This window comes from Chamaea fasciata, unplaced genomic scaffold (assembly GCF_029207755.1).
Source record: "Chamaea fasciata isolate MVZ Bird 193981 ecotype frontalis unplaced genomic scaffold, bChaFas1.0.hap1 SCAF_13, whole genome shotgun sequence".
Lineage (NCBI taxonomy): Eukaryota > Metazoa > Chordata > Aves > Passeriformes > Sylviidae > Chamaea > Chamaea fasciata.
The window spans coordinates 1,520,848-1,535,180 of record NW_027094098.1 but is presented as its reverse complement, the minus strand read 5'-3'; the positions used below and the strand labels follow the sequence as shown (position 1 = coordinate 1,535,180).

Here is a 14,333-nt window from a genome sequence, read left to right as displayed (position 1 = left end):
TCTCTAGTCATTATCTGTGTCTTACTTCTCTCAAGCAGTTAACTACTGTCATCATAAAATAAATTAATTCAGATCACAGACCTGAACTACTCCCATTCATTGGAGAACAGGATGTGAAGTTACAGTTGACAGAAACTTAAAAATGCTGGCTAGGGTCCATCTTACTATACATTGTCCAGAATTAAGAGTTTCTCCCACCAAAAAAAACCTCCCAGCTTCCCCAGGAAATTCTTCTTCAGAGATAACAAGACCACATAGCAAGAGTGAGGGTAAAATCAGGGGAAAAAAAAAATCTCTTCTGTGATAACAGCTTCTCCCCAAATATCTGATCTCAAATACACTCCTTCAGTTCCAAATCTTCTCTATTCCACGCAACAATCACCTTGACACCCAGTTTTCAAGGCAACTGTTGCTCCCTATTTAGAGCCTGTGTTACACTTCACATGCTAAGCTCAAAAAGGCACTGGTCTGGTAAGGTTGATTTCTTGGTCCTGTTCCCTAAGTTTCTTGACACCTACGGACAAGGAATTTAAAATCCAACCGTGTCACCACTCCTACAACAATTTCTCGATTTAAGAAAAAATTCTTTGGTCCTGCTCTCTCCTCTACCCCAACATCCTCTACAAAAGCAAGCTGGTTTTTCTTCCTTCCTATGCCCGGAAGCTTGTGTTTGGTTGCTGAGGTGCATTCCATAACCCGGGCACTTTTTTAAAGGAAGGAATATACAGCTCTTGCACTGCTTTGGGAAAGCAGAAGCCACAGCCGGCCGTCTTTTCACACAAGTGTTAAGTAGCAATGCTGCAAGAGTAATCAAACCTCTGGGCACTTACATTACACTGGGAATGCTGTTCCTTTCACTTCCATCAGTGAGTGATGCAAATAATAAATGCAATGACTGAATAAACAGAGGATGGCAACCAAACCCTGATGCTAAACCCACCAATTATAGAGACAGAGACATGCCTTGACACTGACAGAGAGTTTTCAGATTTCACAGGCACCAGAAGGGTAATAAACATTTGGCCTTGATTAAATTACCCATTTTCCCTCTTGCTGACTGCAGCCTTCCAGGCCTCGGACACATTTTCTGCAGCAGCTGCTCTTTTCCCAACTCGCACACTGCTACCACACCGTGCCAGCACAGCCCTCTGCATGGCTGGACAGCAAACTGATTCAGCTGAAAACCCACCTGGAAGCAAAATTCAGTTCCCAAATGTGATTTACCCACAAAGTTGCATGAACAGCTGTGCGGGCAAAAAGGGAAAAAAACCCAGTGAGGGTGAGAATACGCAGCCCCGGGTACCGGCTGACCAAGCTGGAGTCACTGTCACCAAGGCCATGCTCTAAGCAGCCAGATACTGCTCCAGTGCAGGGGACAGACAGCACTTCTATTTGAGAAAGTGAGACGGTCCTTGTGACAAAGCTTCCTTGCCTTCAAAACTCCAGCCCAAAGGATGATGCAATTAGCCAAGGTAAGATAATCTCAATCGTCTCTTTCTTTGAATAGTCATGGCATCACTGTGTGGTTTGTGTAAACTGGTTCTGAACTTCATTTTGCTGGACTTTTTCAATTGAAAAAAAACCAATGCAATTGCCACTCAAAGCACAGAAGTATCATAAATTATATCATGCAGACACTCTTGCTGTGCACATCTCTCTCCTCACAGCTAATACACTGCTCAAAGCTCAAAGCAAAATACACCTCCTCATTTAAGTCCTTAGCATGTAGCATCTTTAGTGACAGCCTCTGCAAACAGGTCCTTCCACTCACACATGAGCACCAGAAAAGGCAGGATAAGGCTCTGTTTCAGGGAACAGGAAGATAAGATGTCCCAGCCTTGAGACGCTGGTAACCTGCACTGACAGAAATTTCTCTGGGTGAGGGCATGTCCCCTCCTAAATGCACTCAGGGGGACTTGTTAAAGGAACACATCTGTGGGGTGACAAAGGGAAGTGATGCAATCTGTACCATGAGAACAAATGGGTAATTCCTTTAACCTCATGAGAGAAATTTACTCCCCCCATCCCGCACCAAGATCAAGGGCTGATTTTCAGTACTTGAATAAGAGAATCACTTTCTTTAGCCCTCTGCCTTTCTCCATTTTCTTGTTATCTTATGTCTGGGATAAGTAGATATTTCTGGGCTGTCCTAGAACATAGACCTTCCCCCAAAATGCAACCAAGAGCAACTGCGGGGATCTGTCCATAAATACATACTGGTGTATGTAGCCTCCAATGCACTGTGTTTGTGTTTGTTGCACTTAACACTTGAACTTCACCCAAACTGTTCAAGGAGGAATAAACACCCTTGGCATGAGGTCCTAAAAGTCTTCTCTCATCCTTTCTTCTCACAAGAATGAAGTTGCTGCTCCAGAGACTGCTGCTCTTGGTCTGAATTTTCTGACCCAGGCCACAGGTAAAGTTTTCCACATTCTATAACTCATACTAAATAATGCCACAGTCAAGCATAGGTAAAAGTGAGAAGTGACAGGCCCCCTCAGCAACCATGAGAAAGATACCTGTAGATATCCTGTAGGATACAAGAGGAGTTCCAGCACATTAAGACCAAAAGAAATAAAAAAACCTGAAATCCTTATCTCCTGAGTTGTACAATCTCCTCCAATCTCCAAAATCTTATACCAACTCCCAGACAATTAACTCTGTTCACCTTCAGTCTTCCCTGCCATAAAGACACTGCAAAGAGAAGCCAGCAGATCATTGCAGGGAGAGGGGGAAGGTACAGAAACTGTTCACTTATAACCACTTCTGTCTCTCTTCACTGCCTTCCTTCTCTCTGTCAGCAAAATGGGTCAGACAAGATAACAGAAAGGAGAGCAAGAGATGCAGAGGAGACACACCCCCTCCAAGCAGCAAGGAAATGGGAAGATAAACAACTTGCCTCAACAGAAGGATTTACCTCTAACTCTTCCTGCACAGGCCAGCCCAGGAGCAAAAAAAAGACCTGGCCAAAATAATAAAATAAGTCTCAGAGGGGAAAAAGAAAAGTAAAGCTAACAGTTGGCTGGAAAATGCTCCAAGGAGGTAACTTCTTTCAGCAGGACAGCCTCTTTCGGTCATAAAAGAAGTCACTTCTTACAGTGCCGACCCTTCCCCAAACCCAGAGGTCCCAAACAGGCAGATTACATCTGATGCTTGCTGGAACACCCTTTCTGCACAAGGGCTGTCGGTGTAGGCACACATTCCCTGCCCAGGTCGAGGGAGTGCCTGGGGAAAGGCCATGTGGGACAATCTGCCACAAGCACAGCATCCAACTCCTGCATTTCCCACGTCCCTGGGCACGCACCCGTCCTGTTCTGGGGAAAAGATCAGGATGTCTGGAAAGGTGCCTACCAGGCACAAGCTGCTGTCACAGCCAGACTAGTTTCCACTGGACTTTCGGAAGGGTTTAGGAAAACATCCCAAACCAATTGTACACAGAGAACCGACAGACAACCAGTAATATCCCTAATGGCCAAGGCAGGAGAGTTTTTACATAGTTTTTTCCTCTCTACATCTTTCACTGCTTTGGCAGACAGAACACAACAACCTATTCCTCTGGTGGACAAGGGGACACACCGATTTCATACTACCAGAGACACAAAAGGCATCCACACTCAGCTACCTCTGCCAGCAAGAGTACATGCAATTTCTTCCCCCAATGAAAAAGAAATTTCTACAGAATGTAAAGACTACCTGCTACTGGAGTAAACATCTTCAGAGCACATTATCAGATTTTTTTTTTTGAGGAAAAACACTGGGGAAGATATACCAACCTCTTCAGGAAATAAAACAGTCACCCTTGTCCTTCTCCATCACCAAAAGTGACAGTGCTTCCCCAAAAGAGAGATCACAAATATTTGATTTAAGTACACGGTGCATACAAGGACATTTATTCCCCCAAGAGAAGACATACACTGAACGGATTTCAAGGAGTGCTATATGAGAACAACCACCACCACCAGATCCTTCGACTGATTCTAGCACATGCAGGAAGAGTCTGAACACGATTGGGTGAGATCTGTTTAGCAAGTGCCAGGGCTCCTGCACTTGTATGGTGGCAGGTACACTCGTACATGCACAGTGCATTTCCTCACCCATATCTTCCAAATGATACTCCATCCTGACTTGATGACTTCAAGAAATGGAGACATCCTAATTTTTCTTAATACTTACAAGCATCTTCCTAATGTCTTCAGTGGTTGATCACATTCACTGTTAACAATATGTGCCTTTTTCCTAATTTAAAATAATCTTTTTAACTTCAGGCACTGACTGCTATTGTATCTTTTTCCACTAAACTAAAGAGTCCTTTAGTACACAGCCTATTCTGCCCATAGAAAATGGAAAAACTTTTAAATACCTTGTGATAAGCTAAACCGATTGAGCAGTTCAAGAAAAAGTTTTATAATGAGCAGTTTAATCCCTCAAATAACAACGAACATTACATCTTTCTTGCCTTTGAACATCTCTTTAAAAACACCAACATTCAACCTTGTCAAAATGCCCCACAACTGATTTCACCTCTCTGTCCTTATTCAGTATTTCCTGTTATTATGAAGGTACGTTAGTATTAAAAAAGTTAATTAGCTTATTTAAAGCTTTGAGGACTCACTGCCATATATCTGCTCTGCTCCTGCCATCCTTTCAAGGTCACTGGTTTCTGGAAGCACAATTCTGTATTCTAAACCTACAGCCTGCAGTCTTTCCCATAACATGCATAATGTGCTCCAGCTCTAGAAAAACATTTGGCCATATTAAACCCAGTTACCCAAACAATTCAGAGGACACTGTACAGCTGCTGTTCCTTCTTCATGCTTCACCACTCAGGCACAACCTTTACATAATCCACAAATTTGGATTTGTTTTCTTCCAGGCCACTGACAAAAATACTACAAAGCTCTGGACCTACTATAAATCCCTGAAAAAAATCCTCCATTCATGTTCTATTTTCCACATCTACTGTTTTTAATCCAGTTGTTGACTCACAGAGGATACATGAAACTGTATCTGTTGAACAAGATTCACTTTTCAACAACACCCTCAATGACTGAACCAGTCATGGGAATACAATTACCACAGAAATCCCATTTGTAAGTATGTTTGATACAAGAGATTTAATTAGAATTTTTTGATCTTCCAGAGCACTGCTACTCCCCAGCCACGTAACAGAATCTCTATAGCTTCACTAATTTTTAGTAAATCCCACCATCAGCCTTCCTCAATCAATTTCTTTTTGAGCAACATTCCATTTTCCATGTTGACTCAGCACGGACTTGGAGCACCTGTGCTCCATTATCCATGCCCAGGCTTTGACAGGTCCACGGATTTTGTTTTGTTTGGGGTTTGGTTGGTTTGTTGTTGTATCAGCAACAAACAGCTAGAGTACTTCACATAAGATCAATACATTTTAACCTATTTATTATGGATTCAACAACTCCAAATGTAATAACCTACACTTCATTGATGCTGATGTTCTGGGTAAGACTTGAGAAACTGGAGAAAATCTTTGGTGAACTACCATGTCTCTAAAATGTCATTTCCACAGTTCTGCTGGACTAAGAAAGTTCTCTTCACAAAAATTTTAGATAAAAAATTTCATTGTGAAGAGAAGAAACTCAAGTCAAAATTATGTTACTTCCACCATGTTTCAATTACTTCCCATCCTGTGTTCGCCTACAAACTCAAACCCGACCAGCCAGGTTCTGCCCTTTCTGCTGGTCATTTCTTCCCTTGTATAGCTCCACTTCTTTGTTAATTAGATCCAGCTGGTTTGCCACAGAGAACACCAGAGTAAAGTTTTCTGCCAAATCACTACAAAACCCCTTTAATGGCTTTACAAGTCTAGTGCCTCTCTTATACAAAGCATGCTGTTTTGCACTTGACTCGACCAAAGTCCTCCTGGTTCAGTTTCAATGTATTTGTAACTAAGAAAGCATGTGGGCATTGTTGAACTTTTCCACCTATCTGCCATCAAAGGTCCACCAGCATAGCAACAGTTACAGTGGCAGAAAACAAACTTTGCTAACATACTTAATTTTAGTCTAGCTCCCACCAGTACCATTGTGTATGCACATGTGGAGAAGGAGCAGAGTGTGTGTCAAGTCATACCAGCAAGAAGCTGGTTCATCTCATCAACTCTCCTCTGTTTCAAACAGGTGTCCAAGAAGCAAATGGTATTTGCACTTTGCAGCTCAGAAATTTGTCTCAGGATTTAAGGCAGTAGAAGAGGGCAGTGTCTGTATGGTTTGAATGCTGCACTCCATGTTTATACTATAAGCCACACTGGTTGCATCTAACAGATTTCTTCAGCCTGGTTTCAAAGCAACTGGCTAACAGTCTTCCCCTAAAGATTTCTGCATCTTTGAAAGACATCTTCAGTCATGAAGTTATTCAGCACTTTTCCCCAGCACAGGACCAATACTTCCTCCAGACAAGTGCTGACCAGCCTTTACATCTTCCCCGATGCTTGAATAACTGACTGTCACTAATACAAAACTTGGAGCATCCTTCCTTTCTTTGTTTGTGCATTTCAACTCACAGATACACTCTCAGAACAGCAGCTTCGGGACAAGCTGACAAGCCACCCCAGAGGGCTTCAAATCACTGCTCCCACCTGCAGGTTTTAGAGCACGCTGAAAATGCTGCTATTTCAGGTGCATTGGTCTAAGTGGTGGATGTAACACTTCAAGTGAGTCACAGACACCTTTGAAATGCCACAAGATTTTTGGAGGTGTCAGACTGACCCCAACTCCGGCATTACCACTGAGCAAGAGCAAGATTTCAATTACTACAGCTGCTCTGAGATTGCAATAGCACTGAATCAGCCCTGCTCACAGGACTGCACAGAAATTCTGCTACTCCACATCAGGCATAAATTGAGTCAATGGTATTATGTGACCTTTAAGAATTTCTGAAAGGTTGTTTCCTATACCTTGAGATATTTTTCAAAGTAACAAATCTTATTGATATTCTTATGTAGTTTTATATCTGCATGAATGAAAGCAACGTATGCGTTTTCACCTTTCTTTTCCCCCCTCAAAACTTGTTTCAATTTTAGATATGGCAATTTTGTCAGCAAATGTGCAGTTGGCATTTGCTGGTTATCACATACAAAACACTGATCAATAACTCACAGTATTTAGAATGTCATGCCACCAGCAAGCCGCTTTTAAAAAAGATGGCTTAAAAAAACCCCAACAAAACAATACCCCCGTATTCTCAGAAACTCAACCAGCTTCCAAAGGTGCCTGTTCAACAAACCTTACCTTCTCATGGCTACCTGTAATTCCACCTTCTTTCTTCTCCCAGTATATAATGACACTTGATTTCATCAGCTAATTCTGCCCCTTTCTCAAACAACAAATGGTTGTTACTTATTTCATCATTCCCCTTCATCTTTAAAATTGTTTCTTAATAAGCATAAAGCCCTAAAAATTAAATGTGAGGTTTCTAAAAGTTAACAAGAAACAAAATTTTCATTCATTGTTTCAAATCACCTAGATAGCAGATTCCACACAAGTCTTCTTCTGTGCTGGCAAAAGTATTCAACAAGCACTGATTTGTGGGGCAGGGGAAACCCCAGCTCTCTATAAATAATTTTTACGTAGTAAAATGTTGCTTAAACACAACAAGTTCCTGTCTTGAGATGAGCATTCTCTGAAACAAGCTCAACTGTAATTAACTCAACAATCAGATAAATATAATGCAGAAATCATTTCGTGTAAGCAGAAAACATGTCTCAAAACTGTATCTGTACCAGGACCTAGGAATAGCAAGCAGTACTTAACCTCTGCAGGAACTAAATTCTGGAGAATTAGGTTTAAAATAAGAGACTTTGCTAGCAGAGAATATTTATCCCACAGGGTATTGTCTCCCAAAAACTTCTGAGCACATGATGGAAACAAGTTCAGAGAAACTATGGGAACATCATGCATGGTAACTAAGAGCGTTCTTTAAAACCTTGTACCCAAATGTTTAATTCACCTCACACCCATAAACCACCATATTTGAAACTACACTTTCTACATTCTTACATTCTGGATTTGATCAAATGGGATTCAACTCCATGCCCACGGGAAAAGCCTGCCATTCCCTTCCTAGGCACAGTAACTTGATGCATCCCAAAGAAGAGTTTGAAACAACAAAATTTTGAGAAACAAAGTGAAGGCAAGGCAACAGGAAGACCTGTCAGCTGGGAAGTCAGGATAGCTGTGACAGCAGAAGACTTAGGGAGTCAGGGAGCCAGGAGTCACACTAGTGACAACTGGAATATGTGGAAAAGGATGGAACGACTACTGCTCAGTGCAGCAGGTGGTGTGATTTGACACGTGTGTGTACCTACACACGTATGAGTGCACATGAATGAGGCTCTGCAGAACTGTGTGGCAGGAGGGTGAGAGACATGGGTGGTGAGCGCCTGTGTACAAATACATCCCTGCACACAGGAAATGCCACACATGGTGATAGCACTGGGCTGTACCAGCAGGAGCACTACCAGCCTCATCCAGGGAAACCACAGCTCCCTGGCGCTCGGCACTTTCCAGAGTCACTGGAAATGCCACAGGCAGTTTTGGGCACCCCCAGAACATGACAGGCACTGATAAACCAGAGTGGGTTTGGTGGAGGGCTACCAAGGTGCTCAGAGGGACAGAGCTGCATGAAGAGAGGCTGTGGGAGATGGGGAGGCCCAGACTGGAGAAGAGAAGGCTTTGGGGAGCTGACAGCAGATCTTCTGCACCTACACGGGGGTCTGTGCACAGGGGCACACAGCAGGACATCAGACACAAACTGCAGTGGTGCAGGTGTGACCTGACCTAGGGAAAGGGTCTTTCTTGGTGAGGACAGTCAAGCACCAGAACAAGGACGCAGGAACTGACAAACGTTTGTCTTTGGAGGGTTGAAGACCTGGATGAACAAAGTCCTGCTCCAACCTTGGTACATGGTCCTTGGTGTACATCCCACTTTGAGCAGCAGGTTGGACTAGACACCTCTTGAGGCCCTTTCCATCCTGAATTATTCCACAATGTCAACTCGGATCCCAGAGAACACCACAATGTCCTGTTACAAATATACTGTGCCAGGTTATACCTTTCAAATCTTCACTAAAATGCAACCACTATCGAGAGGAGACAAAACCCATGCTGTTTGGTTCATCTCCTCACAAGAGCACAGGTTCCCACCCAGGATCTGCAATAGCCTTGAGTACCAAATCTAGAATCCCAAGAGATTTTAGGGGTTCAGAAGTTACCGGTTACCTGAGTGCAGTACAAGTGGAACCCAGTGCCTAATCATGCAGAGATTTTTTGGAAGAAGGTGGTGTTTACTCCAAGGCAGGAAATGTCACACATCCTCAACAGCTCTTCCTTAGAGTAGCAACTGTATATTTCTTGACAACTTCACGTTCAGCACCCACCCTCAAGGAACAACCCCTACATTCTGGTGCTGTAAGGGCACAGGGTAAGAAGCTGAGTTGTTCTCTCTGTATATTCAGGGTGTACAGCTCCACACCTGAGAAAAGAAGCCTCACTTAGCAAACCAAAACCATGCCAGCTCTCACCAGGAGCACCTGCAGTGGTCTAAGCAGACTGTTTTGTATTTATTCTTCTGCTGGGTGCTGCTGCCCCTAGAGCAGAGTTACTTAAAGGCTGTTTATTCTAAATTAATTGATTCTGCATTGAAGCACACAGAGACCACTCATAAGGCCCATTACTCTAAGTCAGGAAGGGGAGCTACCACCTCCAACTAGGCAGCAGAACATCTTGAACCAACACAGAAGTTTCTGCAGTGATTTCCTATAGTCTAAGTGATTATTCACCAAACATGATGCTTGCATAACCACACAAAGGATATCCAGTCTTAACAAAGTTATAAAGACAAGCAAATGTAACCATCTTATTAGCATTAAAAAAAAGGGGGAAAAAAAAAAGGAAGAGATACTTGTTTTTACTGTTTGGTGGGGTTTTTGTTTGTTTTGTTTTTGGGGTTTTTTTAATCAAAATACCCCCACCTGCACATAGACTGGAGGGATGTAGGAAGAACTTTTTAAAGCACCAGTTTTGTACCAATCGACTAAGAGACAGGAGGGGATTTTAATGGAGTTTATGAGCATCTCTCAAACGTGAGCACTGAAACATACAGTCCCCCAAAACCTATTCCTCGGAGGGAGCAAGTCATAAAGCTGTGAGACAGGATCCGGAGAGGAGAGGTAACAGGATCAGCAGCACCAGCCCAGCACACCGAGCCTTCGCCTTCCACAGCCCACAGACAAGTCTCACACAGACAATAAATTATGACTTTGCATGTCTGTTTACCAGTCCCACAGACCGTGTTTACCAGTAGCACAGATCACCGCTGCTCGGCCACAGCGGACCGTGACAGCCGCCGGTGCCCGGGCACCGCCAGGCCCGTCCGCCCCAGCCCCGCGCCGCCAGCCCGGGCGGACGGCGGGGAGCCGCGGCACCCCACAGGGGCATGCGCACCCCCCGGCTCCCGCAGCGACCACAACCTCGCTCAGGCCCCGGAGCTCGGCCGGGCGATCCCCGGGGCCGGCCGCCCCGCTGCCGGTGGCGGGCGCAGCCTCAGCCCCGGGCCCGGCCCCGCAGCCCCCCGGCTCCTCGCCCCGCACCGGGACCCGCCCCCCGGGCGGCCCGGCAGCACCGCCCCTCCGCCCTCCCACCCCCGCAAGGCTCCCGGCCCCTCGGACCGCGGGAGCCGCTCCCCCGCCGCCCCCACTCGGCGCCCACCGCGGGCCGGGCGGGCGCCCCGCGCCGCTCCGCGCACACCCCCGGCGGGGCGGGCGGGCCTCGGCCAGCGTGCCCCTGCCCAGCCCGCTCCCATTGCGGCGGCGATCCCGCAGCGCTGCGCTCTCACCTGGGCGGCGGGCGGGGGCTGCGGGCCGGCGGCCCCGGGAGCTGCGGCCGCCCTGGGAGCTCCGGCAGCTGCGGCCGCCCCGCCGCCTCCTCCCGCCTCCGCCGCTCCTCGGGCTCCGCCGCCGCTCGGGGCCGCCCCCCGTCGCAGCGCCCGCCTCGTCCCCCGGGCAGCAACAGGCGCCTCCGCCGCGAAGGTTCCGCAGGGCGTAGAAAGGTTCCCCCGGCCCGAGGGGTCCCGCGGCGGGAGCGGCGTGAGGCGGCGTGAGGCGGGATGCGGGGCCCGGGCTGCCCCTGCCGGTGCCATCGGCTCTGAGGAGAGCGACTGTAAGGGGCAACCCCCCTCCGCCCGCGGAAAGCTGCTAATTAGCCACAGGGACCCGTGGCCTCGGGGGCCTCTCCTCCAGCCGCCCTCCAGGCAGGGACAATAAGAAGCTTAGCTCTGGGCCTTGGCCCATCGGGGTTGAATGCCTCCACATGCATAAAAACCCATCGGGCTCCCAGCCCCTGCTCCAGCGCTGGGCTCTTCACAGGAGAGAACTTTTTTTCTCGTACCCAGTGATACAGGACCCATTTATGTCACCACTGGTGTTCCCTGTTCTCCTGCCATGAACCTGGCTCTGCTGCCTCCGTACCCTGCCCACAGGGGCTGAGCAGCCATCGCTGGGCCCACCCAAACCCTTCTCCAGCTCAACAGTCCCACTTCTCTCAGTCTGTTAAAGCCCAACCTTTCTGCAGCCTCCCCAGGGTCCTCTAAAACTCAAGGTCTCACATAGCAGGGGTATCCAAAAGCGCAGGCAGCGTTTCAGATGTGAGGGCTGAGAAAAAGGTGAGCTCATTGCTCATCTCCATGGGCTGGCCGTGATCCCACAGACAGAGAGCCCAGCGTGTCCATAGCCTCTGTCACTGCCAGGACACTCTGCTGACACCACACCGAGATGCTCAGCCTGCACAGCAGCCCGAGTTCTGTTTTCATCTTTCACAGGGAAGAAAAAGGACAAGGCCAGCAAAGAAAGCACCTGTCTGGTTCCCCTGTGTTCAAATATCCAGAGCAAGAAAAATACAAGTGGGAGACTGGTGTCTGGGCCTGGATATGTACTAGCAACCTGAGCATCATCAGTGTAACTCAACTGTGAGTACTTCAGGGGCCTCCTGGATTTCGGGGAAGCCAGAGCTGATCCAAAATAAAAAGGCGAGAGCACCACAGAGCCACCTCACAAAGACCGTGCCCCAGAGTGCTTGGCAAAGGCATGAAGGGATCACAGTAAGCCTTTACCCTTCTCCCCATCTAGACACATACAAATCCTTTATGGTACCTTCTGCTGTTAACCCTGATATTAAAGTCCAGATTTTACTTCCCTTCCTCAGCCAGCCACACAGGGGAGACCCTCAGAGGGAGGGATGGTGGCAGAGACCTCAGAAGGAATGGGAAAAGTCCAAGTTAAGGCAGGCAGAGTGTCCCCAGCAGAGTATCAAGGAGTCCTTATGGGCTTTTATTTTGTATGACAACATAATAATGTGTTATGCTTCAGGCATTTGTCCCACAGCAACACGGACAAGCACAGCCCAGCTAAGGGTGGCTGCTTCAGAGGCCACTCCTCTAAGCACTCCAGCAGCTAAGCACCTACCTCCTCCTTATTTCTATCAAGTTAGCTAAAACAGAAAGCTTAGAAGGTTGTTCCTGGTTTCTATAGATGTACAGTCACTGTCTTTCAGATCCAACAAACCTTTGCAGTGGGACACCCATGTTGTCTGGTGGACACATTGGGCTGTGTCTGCACAGGGAGCTGCCTGCACAGTCCCACTGCAGAGCTCATCCCTTCCCACAGCTTCACATCTCCCACGTTTCCCCAGCAGGCAGCTCATGGTGCAGCCTCAGAATACCACAACCAAAAACATTCAGTCCAGGCAGTGAGTGTGGGTTATGACTGCTGGCTTGTAACACTGAGGCTGGAGTTGCACCACCCAGAGAGAACTGAGGTAGCAAACTCAGGTGTTATTTCTCAAGGAAGTTCCACCATATACAACAGCTCTATCTCCTTAAACGGGTACCGGCTGTCCTTTACCATCTCTGGTGGAGGATTAGTTTGTAGCAGTGACTCCTCCCAGAATAAGCAAAGAGATGGTCTGAAATCTTCCAGGTGGAATCAGTGGTTGCCCCATAACTTCAGTGGAGCAGCCACCTACACAGCCCCCCAAGTGCTTTTGCAGCCTTTCACATGTCAGCCATCAGCCATCGACAGAAGTGCTCTACAAACAACCAACACTGTTCCTCAGGCCAGTGGCTGGTTGCTCACCACAACATGTGACCTCTGCCCTTCCCTCATGTCCTGTGCCTCAGCTGAATGTGACAGGGCACCTGCAGCAGATTTTCTTCTGATCTGGGCAGGCACCCAAGCATTGGGAAATTCCTGTAGCTGGATGTTGGGAAGCACCAAAGCAAAGGGACACAGAGCACTCCTCCTGCCTTGCCAGGCTCCTGCTCTAGCCTACAGCAGTTATTTCAGTCTCAGAGTTGACACTTGGCTTTTTCAAACCCAGTCAGTGCACGGAACCAAGGGGACACCCAGAAGATCTGAAGAGCAGATGATTTTGACCTGTAGATCAGTATGTGGGGGTGGAATATGTGAACAGCAACAGAACATTCCCCACCTGGGTCCTAGGCTTTCCTCAACACCCCACTGCACTGGGTCTCCTTTGGAGATCCTTGCACATATCCAAGGAACAGCAGAGCCACACTTCTAGAGATAAATAAAGCTGACTGATTGATGCCCTACAACTGGATCCCAAAAGAGCAAGGCAGACATTGTCTTAATACAGGAAAGGCCATCAGATTTCAAAGCAAGAGCTTCAACTTCTGACTCTTTAAATGCTCATATCATTTACAGTCTGAATGGGGTTCTCAGGCAGTATCAGTTCTATGGATTAGGAGCTGTAGAGGACATAAGTACAACTCCTCTTCCTGAGGTTTTTACAGCTTAATGGACAGGAAGCATTGTTGATGAGCCTCCAGCTTCTTATACTATGACCAGAATCTCCCCATCTTCCCTTTGTGCTTTTTTCTGTCCTAGAATCACTCTCAATTAACAGTACAAAAATAAAACCGATGTCATCCATCTCTCCTAAGCTGCACATGCATTATTCATCAACATGCCCTAATTGATTCTCTTATAACCATGAGCACTTCTGCACTTGGCTGTGTTCTTCTTGTCCAGAAGAGCACAATTTATGAAGTTTTATTCCACTTGGAAAAGGCACTTTCAAAGTGGTACCTTCCATGACTTTTCTGATCAGAACATCAAGTTTATCTCAATGCATAGAGACTTCAGGCCTGAGTTTTTCATTACCCAGATAAAAGTGTCAACTCTGGTGCACTGATGCTCAGTGTCCTGACTGGGAGGTCAGAATACTGTGGGCCTTCTTCCCCATAACAGGATCTATGAAAGAGGCAAAAGGGAAAATTTGAAA

At 46.8% G+C, this 14,333-nt stretch overlaps 1 protein-coding gene across 3 annotated transcripts in view; it reads right to left on the bottom strand.

Moving 5' to 3' along the window:
* RAD54L2 (RAD54 like 2) overlaps positions 1-11,002 on the bottom strand; it is a 69,125-nt gene extending 58,123 nt beyond the window's left edge. For all 3 annotated transcript variants that reach the window (XM_066195457.1, XM_066195459.1, XM_066195458.1), the window contains exon 1: positions 10,870-11,002. The gene's annotated coding sequence lies outside the window, so the exon portion shown is untranslated. The remainder of the gene's footprint in view (positions 1-10,869) is intronic.
* Positions 11,003-14,333: the final 3,331 nt, after the last annotated feature.